We start from the raw sequence: 9,410 nt of genomic DNA, 5'->3' as shown, positions 1-9,410 counted from the left end.
TTCTTCCTTATTATGTGATATATGTGAAAAATATGTTTCCTATGCTTAAAAATAATTATTTCAATTACCCTTTTTTACCATTCGATGTCGTGATTTGTGTGTTGAGAAGTTTCAGATCTTCTAAGGCAGGAATGACTTAAAGGATGGAAAGGAAACATACAAAAATAGAAGGAAAGCACCAAATGGAGTTTTTGAAGAAACCGGCAGCGACGCGAACGCATGGATGACGCTGTCGCATGCCCAGCGCGAAAAGGCAGCGACGCGAACGCGTGACTAACGTGGACGCGTTCCATGAGCAGAACACAGATGACGCGTACGCATGACCGAAGCGAACGCGTGACAAGGAAAACTCCAGATGACGCGACCGCGTGACCCACGCGGACGCATGACAGACGCCACGCACCAGAAATTACAGAAAATACTCCCAGCGATTTTTGAAACCCTTTTTGGCCCAGATCCAAGTCCAGAAGGTAGAGATTAAAGGTTGTAAAGTGGGGGAATATATCCATTCATGAGGAGGTCTTCAATTATTCACTTTTTATAGTTTTAGATGTAGTTTTTAGAGAGAGAGGTTCTCTTCTCTCTCTTAGGTTTTAGGATTAGGATACCTCTTAAAGGATTTAGAATTTCAATTCTTCATCAGGTTCAATATTCCTTTTACTTTATATTTCTCTTTTACATTCAGATATTTTAATGCTTTCCTTTAATTACTTTTGTTGCCAAATTGGCTTATGAACCATTCATGTTTAGATTTGATTTGCTATTAATATAATTTGAGGTATTTCAGAATTATGATTGCTTTCTTTTATTTATATTAATAATTTAAATTTCTTCTTTTGGCTTTGGTTGATTAATTGGTAACTCTTGAGTTGTCAAACTCAGCGTGATTGATAATTGTTATCCTTGCTGATTGATTTTAATCCCTATAACTCTAGTCTTTCCTTAGGAATTGACTTGGACTTTAGGTGTTAAATTGATTTACCCCCTCGACTTACCTTCATAGTTAGAGGTTGATTTAGTGGATAGCAAAATATAATTCTCATCACCATTGATAAGGATAACTAGGATAGGACTTCCGAATTTTCATACCTTGCCAAGAGTTTATTTTACAGTTATTTATTTATTTTATTTGTCATTTAAATTACTTGTCCCCTACTTTCAAAACCCCCAATTTACAAAACTCATAACCAATAATAAGAACATACCTCCCTGCAGTTCCTTGAGAAGACGACCCGATGTTTGAACACTTCGGTTATCAATTATAAAGGGTTTGTTACTTGTGACAACCAAAACGTTTGTAAGAAAGGTTAATTGCTTGGTTTAGAAACTATACTTGCAACTAGAATTTATTCTGAATTCTAAACCGTCAATCTTCCATTCTTCATGGAGAAATAAGAAAATTCCCACTGAAGGCTTCACACCAGGGGACAAAGTGATGCTAGCTTACCAACCAATGGAAACATCCACACATTTCTATGGATACTACACAACGAATGAGATCCTCTCACTTGAACATGTGGAAATTATCAAGAATGATACTGGAGGAAAGCTCATAGTGAGAAGGGAGGGGTTGAGGCATTATGTTCATCACCCTCCCTAATGAGGAACAACCGTCAAGCTAGTGATGATAAAAGAGCGCTTGTTGGGAGACAACCCAACCGGAGGTAACTCCCTTTTTCCTTCATTGTTTCAATAAGAAAGTTAAGTAGGTTAGTTGTATTGCAAGGAGCTAAGTTTGGTGTTGCACACCAAAGTAACTCAAGGGTGGATGCTGGATGCTAAGTTTGGTGTTCCACCAAAGATTTTAGAATACATTGCACCCTCGACATGACTAGTTATCAGCTCCAAACAATCAGAGAAACTACTTAACAATTGTTTAGTTTTTAGTTCATAGTCTGTTCTTTAGGTTATTGCTCGTTTTTCTATTCATAATATGTTTTCTCAATCAAAGCACATGAGGTTTTCTGCATATGTACAAACTGCTGCATAAGGCAAGGAACTAAGTTTGGTATTCACACACCAATCTAAGTTCAGAAGTCTACAAACATACATGCATGCTAACCATGTTTCAAGTGCTTGGGGAACAAGCAACTTTCAAAATCATTGCAGAGAATTATCCAAGCTTTTGGAAGGATTAAACATCATCAACCAAAGAGATAGAAAGGAATGTGAAGACCAACAATGATGATGATAAAGAGTAAAGCAAGTAAACTCCAAAAGGTTGTATTGTTAAGTAACTGTTTCGTATTAAACACTGCTATGATTGGAAGTGATATTGTACCCCTGTCTGTCTGCGTAGTATAACTTCTCTGTAGTTCAATAACTGAGATGCTTGATAGTTCACAACACTATACTCTTAAAAAACTTGTTTGCACTCAATATTTCAAAAAGGCATCAAAGGACAGTTCTTTGAAAAGAAGGATTGAGGAATTAAAAAGTTTTGAGGCAAGCAAAAGATTAAGAGAAGTGGTGGTTCTAGTTGTATGATTGTGTATTGAGGTTGCATGTTTATGAAAACTTGCATGGGAGCTCATAGACAGGATATAGAGTTCAAAGAAGTAGTGTGGAGATTCTCAAACATTTATTGATCCAAGAAGCAGCAACAAAAGAAGACAAAAGAAACAGAAAAACAAAAGAACATGGCAAAAGGCTCTGAGCATCAATTACTAAAAAAAAAAAGAAAGAAATAAGAACTCAAAGAGTTACTGTCCTAGTTAAATGCTTGTGGTAGAATTATGTCAAGGAGAGAGGCTTGAGCAAGTAAATCCTAAGGGGTGCTTCAACACCCAATACCTTAAAACCAACTGGTTTAGGAGTATTGATTGAAAGCTTATTTAAAAAGCCGCTTTGAGACATGACATTTAGAGTTAATGCCAAAACACAAAAACCATAAGCTGTTTCAAGGTGATTACCTATAGGGAGATCTCCATGATACTATTTGGAGGAAAATCCTAAGATCTAAGACTTCCAAGATGTGGGGACTAGTAAGCACTGAAGCCCTTGCATGAGCATATAATTTAGAGTTCACCCACTGTCACTTAATCACTTCACTCACAGGATATTACGAGTTATTCTTTAATCCATTCCAATCGAAAGAACCTTTATGCATAATTCTTTTCTTGTTTGGCACTACAACAAATAAGGGTTTTCGCAACAGTCAAAAACCGTTGCCGTTGATTGAAAAACCGTTCCCAAAACTTTAGGCAACGCTTTGGCAACGGTTTTTGACCTGTGGTATATGCGGCCGTTACCAATGCTCAAAGGCAACGGTTTTTTACCTAAGGCAACGGTAACAAAAAAAACCGTTGCCAAAGTTACTGGTATAGACAACAGTTTTGATAGAAAATTTTAAACAACGGTTTCGAACCGTTACTCGATAAGGAACGGTTTTAAACCGTTCTCTTTCATGATCCAACGGTTTAAAACCATAACTGAATAGGCAACGGTTTTAAACTGTTATAGTTTTATTATTCACAAAGACAACGGTTTTAAAGCGTTACCGTTAGTGTCGTTTTTTGACAACGGTTTTAATACCATTGCCATTTAATAGTCGTCTAAGACAACGGTTTTAAAGCGTTACCATTAGTTTCATTTTTTGGCAACGGTTTTTTAAAATCATTCCTTTTGTGACTTTTGACAACGATTTTTTGTAGTTATATATTTTTTTATTTACAATAATTTTCTCATATTGCATTAAAATTAATATTCCAACTATGTTTTTAATTTAGTGTCAATAAATAACCTTAACTATTTGAATCAAATTACTAAAGAAAACTAATTGAATATTTACCATCAAATTTGATTTTTAAAGTATTCTATAAGATTCATACATATTTGTGAATCTTTTAGAAGTCAAATAAACTAAGATACTATCAAATAAACTAAGATACTTTAAAATTACATAATAAGAGTCTAAGTCATAACCATATCTAATCATAAAGAAAAGAGATTGATATATTACAATAGTAAATAGATTCCTCATCATCTTCACAAATTGGTGATTTTTACTCTCTAATATTTGATCTTCACAATTTGTGTGATTAAGTTCTTTTTCTACTTCATAAAAATTTTCCTGTGAACAAAAAATTAGCAAATTAAATATAATGTTAAGCCTAATGCTAATAATTAAAGGAATGGAAGTTTGATTTAGGCTTACCAATAGCAGTAGTTATGTTGGATGTGATTAGGATTATCACATTTGGAGATGATATTAACTTGTCAATCTGAGTTAGTAATGCATTTACAACCTGAAATATTCATATTTAAGGATTACTAACACACTAAGCAAATACCCAAGAAAATCCAACATCTCTCGGTTGCATTTTTTAAATGATATTTAACATTCTTACACACTATTTAAAAAAAAGAAAGAAAAAAAAGGAATAGCGGGGAAGAAAAGGGGTATTTTCCTCCAGGAATGACCAGAGAGATTGGTATACCCGAATAGAATCTGAAGGTTCTGAACCGGATATCGCAGCTTTCCTCGCCACAGCAAGGCTTTCAACTTCATCTGCATGACCACACACTTAACCCAAAGCACATGACAAGCATATAGCATTAAGTTAAATTTTGTTCTGCCTCACCAGTCAAAACAAATACTAGATTGCTTTCTTCTTTAGCATTTCTTGAATCTTTTGGAAAAGTTTTGCTACCTAAACAACAAGAAAACACAATTGTGCATTCAGTGCAATAATACAACATAATAACAGTTCATCTATCAATAACCTCTGAAGTAATAACAAATTGGAAATTCATCAACTATAAAGCATTGTTACTTCTAATAACTATTGTACATGCATACCAGCTTGCCATTTTCAGAAAACCATTTACTGAATAAAGAATGTGCATTCACTTCAATAACCTGGCACTGTGGGAATCTGAGAATGTGGCATTCACTTTAATTCTATTTTTCTAGATAGAACTCATTATTGTTTGTTAAGAATGTATCCAACAATTTTACTTGCATTAGTAAAACTAGATTCTAATAAATAAAGGTAAACATGATTAGCTTAAAACACATTCAAAATGATATTATTTGTGCGAGTTCTATGCTATTAGCTTTTAGTTCAATTCTAATCCGTTGCTTCTAAATTTTGGTGAGATTACAGTCAACATCCCTAAGTTTCAGAATCCACAAGTTTCAGATTCATATCACTTCATTTGATTAATTAATTATCAATTGGAAGTGGAGCCCTGTTTTCATAAACCAGTTCAGAGTTTTCAGCAAACAACCGACCTTCAAAGTGACTTATCTAAGTCTACAAAATCGATATGAACATGAAACTTGTACTCACTTAAAATAGACTGATAGATCTTTAAAATCCTTTTAAAATCAACTCAAAATTCTGTTTAAATTAAAAGTTATAGCGTCTGCAAGTTGGTACTGCAGAACCAGAAAACCAGAAAAATCTGCAGCACCCACTAAACTTCAAAAAATCATATCTTCCAAACTACTTGGCCAAATTCCCTGAAATTTTTATGGAATTTTCAAGACACACTAAAGTTTTACAGAAAAATAATTTCATCTAAAAATTAGGTCTGGACTGCTCCCAAAAAGTCATTCATTCTGCTGCCAATTATGCAGATTTCTGCAGAAATTCTGCACAAAGTATTTCTAACAACCTCACATACCAAATCCTATATTCAAGCCTAGGATTCATCTAAAACCACATTTCTAACTTTCTTTTCACTAACCAAAGTTGCCCAAGAACTCTTAATTCAATATATCACAATTTCATATCATAGGTGCAACGTAACCATATTATCATAGCATCCATTCTTCAGCATCTCATCTATAACAACATATCTCATGTTCTGATTCATCAAATGAATTTCCAGCAACCATAGCAACATTTCATACACAAAATCATCATCAAGTACTAGCAACAAGTATAACTTCAAAATACACAACATCGACAATAATCACTACATTAAACCATTAAACCAATCACCAACTACAGCCATGATTCAACTCAATTCCAACAATTATTCACACAAAGCAACCATAAACCATTTGCAGTTACTCATTTAATTTTATTGGTATTCATAACTTAAAACATTTATTTTTAAAACAAATCCCCTACCTCAATTAGTCGAGACCGTAGAATTTAAACGCGACAAACCCTCTTATTCTAAATTCACAGCAGCAGCGGCTTAGACCCAGCAGTAGCAATAGCAGTAACATTATCAATAATCATAGCTATAGGGACTGAAATAAAATAAAACGAGAATAGGGTAACCAATGAAATAGCAGCAGAGCAAGAATGGAAACAGAGCAAATTAGAGGAAGGGATCTAGACCATATCAGAGGTACTTCAATGGCATCCCCCTTTTTTTGAAACCGCAACGGTGATCATGACAGCAGTGGTGGCGGCTGAACAGCCCTCTGCCTCTCGGCACAAGCCTCACACGACTCCTTTTCTTGTTCTCAAGGCTCCTCTCTCCTTTCGCACATGCAACAGATGATGGCGGCCATAGAAGTAGCGGCATCGCTAGAGCCTTCGGTAGTGACGATGGGGTCACGACGTGGCGGCGGTGATGGAACACAACAGCAGTGACGGTTCTAACGGCGACTGGTCCCTCAGCGGTGGTAGAACGCGACGGCTCTTCTCCTCCAACGCGGGCTCCTCTCCTCCTCGCGACAACGCCGGCGATGACTCCCATGGACGTCGACTGGGCGGCGCGATTCCTTCCTCCATCGCGGTCCTCTCTCTCGCCTCAGTTCTGATTCGTAATGAAGATGACTTTGCGGATAGCAGCGGCGGCAAGGCACGGCTTCCCCTCCTCTCCTCTTCTCCCTTCGGTTCTCACTCTCAGATCTCTCTCTCCCTCTATGTATGTTTATGTGTCTGTGCATGTTTGTTTATTTGGTGTGTGGTGTGTGCTGTGAGTGAGTAGCGGTGAGAAAGGGTGAAGTGGCTCAGCGGAGAATGAACATGTGGTAGGGGGAGGGGTACATGTGTGTGTGGGTTGGATAGAAAGGGGTTAAGGTTAATGAATTAGGAATTAGAGTTTAGAATTGGAAATTTAGGATTTGAGTAGAGTTTTGAGTTAAAACTCAATTTAATCATTTTAATCAATATAATTAATTTTAAAAATACTATTTTATTCTTCAAATTATAAATTATTTGTAATTAAATACTTTAATTTAAAATTATAGATAAATAAATAAATTTTTTTAGTTCATAATATTAATCAAAACTTTAAATTATTTCAATTTAAATTATATACAAAACTCTCTTTCATCTCCAATTACTAAAACTCTGAATTTTAATTAAGCAAAAATCATTAATTTTAGTAAATAAAAAATATCTAATTTACAATTGAAATTTATATAAAACCAAATTAATTTAAAACATGAAGTCTCATAACCTTTCTAAAAAGAAAATCATATATATAATTATAAATAATTCATTATTTATTTTCTAAAAATCTAGGGCTTACAAAAATTATCAACAAATATGATAAATTATAAATAAATTATTATTTAATTTTCCAAAAATTTGGGTTGTTACAAGTTTGGCATTGTTCGTGATGGCTCTAATGATGAGTGGTGTCGGTTATGGAGCACTAGGGCTAATAAAGGAAGGAAAAATTAACAAGTCTCTATGTTTTATTTTGAAGGGAGGTTGTTGAAATTTTTTTGAAGTGTTAAAAAAATATTATCTTAAATTTTAGAGGGGGAATGAAACCAAAAATATATCATTGTTATAAATTTATTTTAAATTTATTTCTTCTATAAATAATATTTGTAATATATTTATAACAATAATTTTGAGTGTTCTAAAAATTTAATATTTATAGAGAAAATTATTTAAATTTGTATAATTATTTAAATAATATAAGAAAATTATTGTTTGATAAAAAATTGTTGTAATGGTTATAAAACCGTTCTTTAAAATAGTCAAAGAAAACGGTTTTATTTTGTTGCTATAACGTAATGAAAAATTGAACTTCGACAGTAACACTGTAAAAACCGTTGTCTAAGACCATCTAATAGAACGGTTTTAAAGTGTAGCATTTTGGCAACGGGTTTTTATGCGTTTCTTTTGTACAATTATTTAAACAACAACAAAAAACCGTTGCTTAAAACCAAATCATGGTAACGGCTATAAAACCGTTTTTTAAAATAGTCAAAGAGAACGGTTTTAATTTGTTGCTGTAAAATAATAAAAAATTGAATTCAACCGTAACACTATAAAAAATCGTTGTCTAAAACTATCTAAGAGAACGGTTTTAAGGCGTTGCAAAATTTGGCGTTGCTAAAGCCCATATTTGTTGTAGTGAGGGGACAAGCAAGATTTAAGTTTGGTGTTGTGATGACAAGTCATCTTATGTTATTTTCACAAGCATTTTTCATTTTTTTCATTAGGTTTTATGCACTTTCTTGCACAATAACTAAGTGGTTGGAGCAGAATTTCATGATTGTTGTGCTTCAATGAAACATCATTTATTTTATACAAAATCATGAGATTTATGCAAGAATTAAGTGATTAGAATGAATGATGAAAATTCTTATGATTTTGGTGAGACTTTGATTGCTTGTTTGGTTGATTATAGGTGAGAAAATGAAGGGAAGAAGGAGCACTGCAGAATAGTGTTGCGTTCAAAGAAAGAACGCCACGCTCAGTAAGCGACGCGCACGCGTGCAGGAGGCTTACGCATCAGGGGCAATTTTCGAAGACCCACGCGTACACGTGCATGACGTGTACGCATGGAAGTGTCTGCTGCTCATTTTCAAAGAGAGCGCTACATTCATCTACTCAGCATTTTCGGGAAAGATTCAAAGTTGGAGGCAAAGTTTTTGCAAACGACGCGCACGCGTGGCTAGCGCTGAAGCATGAGTTGAGATTTTGCTACCCACGCGCATGCGTACATGACGCGCACACGTGGGGTAGCGCTCACTAAGCCAACGTAGCGCTCAGTAAGTGAACGCCATTGAGGACGCGTACGCGTGAAAGGGGTGCGCGAGCTTTGGGAGCTGAAGATTGATAATGACGCATACGCGTAGGTGACGCGTACGTGTCGATGAGAAAAAAACGCAAAAGGGCGCGCACGCGTCAGCGACGCGTATGCGTGGGAAAGTGAACGCTGCACTCACTTTGAGAACGCAACGTTCCCCTGGAAGCTGCAACAAAGCTGAATTCTGATCCACTTCATACAAGGCCAAAAAGCCCACTCCAAGTACTGGAGGCCATAATTAGAAAGTGTATAAATAGCTAGGAATTTGATTTCATTAGGGAGCTCTCTTTTAGTTTTCATTTTAGCAATTTAGAATTTAGATCAGATATGAGTTTTCTTTTCTGTTTTGGGTTTTCTCTCTTCTGCAACTTTTACTTTTCTGTTCTTGGGTCTGAGTTTTGGGATTGGAGAATTCTGCTGAATTTCTTCATCTCGAAATCATTTTTTTA

Source organism: Arachis ipaensis, chromosome B4 (assembly GCF_059453495.1).
Source record: "Arachis ipaensis isolate K30076 ecotype BB chromosome B4, ASM5945349v1, whole genome shotgun sequence".
Taxonomy (NCBI): Eukaryota; Viridiplantae; Streptophyta; class Magnoliopsida; order Fabales; family Fabaceae; genus Arachis; species Arachis ipaensis.
The sequence above is the reverse complement of the archived record's forward strand: the minus strand, read 5'-3'. Positions refer to the sequence as shown.